At 39.4% G+C, this 767-nt stretch overlaps 1 non-coding gene across 1 annotated transcript; it reads right to left on the bottom strand.

Moving 5' to 3' along the window:
• Window positions 1–380: 380 nt before the first annotated feature.
• Window positions 381–487, bottom strand: LOC125413241 (U6 spliceosomal RNA). Its single transcript, XR_007235901.1, has one exon. It is a non-coding gene; the product is annotated as a U6 spliceosomal RNA (small nuclear RNA).
• Between the last annotated feature and the right edge of the window lie 280 nt (window positions 488–767).

Below are 767 nucleotides of genomic sequence, written 5' to 3'. Positions count from 1 at the left end.
TCGGGAGGCAGAGGCAGGTGGATCTCTGTGAGTCTGAAGCTAACCTAGTCTACAAGAGCTAGTTCCAAAACAGGCTCCAAAGCTATAGAGAAACCCTGTCTCAAAAAACCAAAAAAAAAAAAAAGTCTTTTCCTGTGCCAATGAGATCCAAGTTATTTCTCACTTTTTTTTTTGTTTTTTTGAGACAGGGTTTCTCTGTAGCTTTTATTTATTTATTTTTTTGAAAGTTTGATATCTTCATTCAGAAAAGTGATTCAACTGCAGGAGGATGATCTTTTGAGAGGAAACCCCAAATCCTTTACTGAGCAATTCTGTGTAGTCCAAGGTTTATAATCCCGATGAGATTCTCCATCTGAAGCTTTTTATGAATTCAGGTATTTTAAAATATGGAACACTTCACTAATTTGTGTATCATCCTTGTGCAAGGGCCATGCTAATCTTCTCTGTACTGCTCCAATTTTAGTATATGTGATGCTGAAGCGAGCAATTCTCTGTAGCTTTTGGAGTCTGTCCTGGAACTAGCTCTTGTAGACTAGGCTGACCGCAAACTCAGAGATCCACCTGCCTCTGCCTCTGAAGTGCTAAGATTAAAGGTGTGTGCCACCACCATCTGGCCTCACTTTCTTTTCTATCAGGTTCAGTACAGCTAGTTTTATGTTGAGGTCTTGGATCCATTTGGAGTGAAGGTTTGTACAGGGTGATAAAGTATGGATCTATTTGACTTCTATATACAGCCATTCAGTTTGAATAGCATTTGTCAATGACGC

Source organism: Myodes glareolus, chromosome 2 (genome assembly GCF_982192425.1).
Source record: "Myodes glareolus chromosome 2, mMyoGla1.1, whole genome shotgun sequence".
Classification (NCBI taxonomy): Eukaryota; Metazoa; Chordata; class Mammalia; order Rodentia; family Cricetidae; genus Myodes; species Myodes glareolus.
This window is presented reverse-complemented; position numbering and strand designations above follow the sequence as displayed.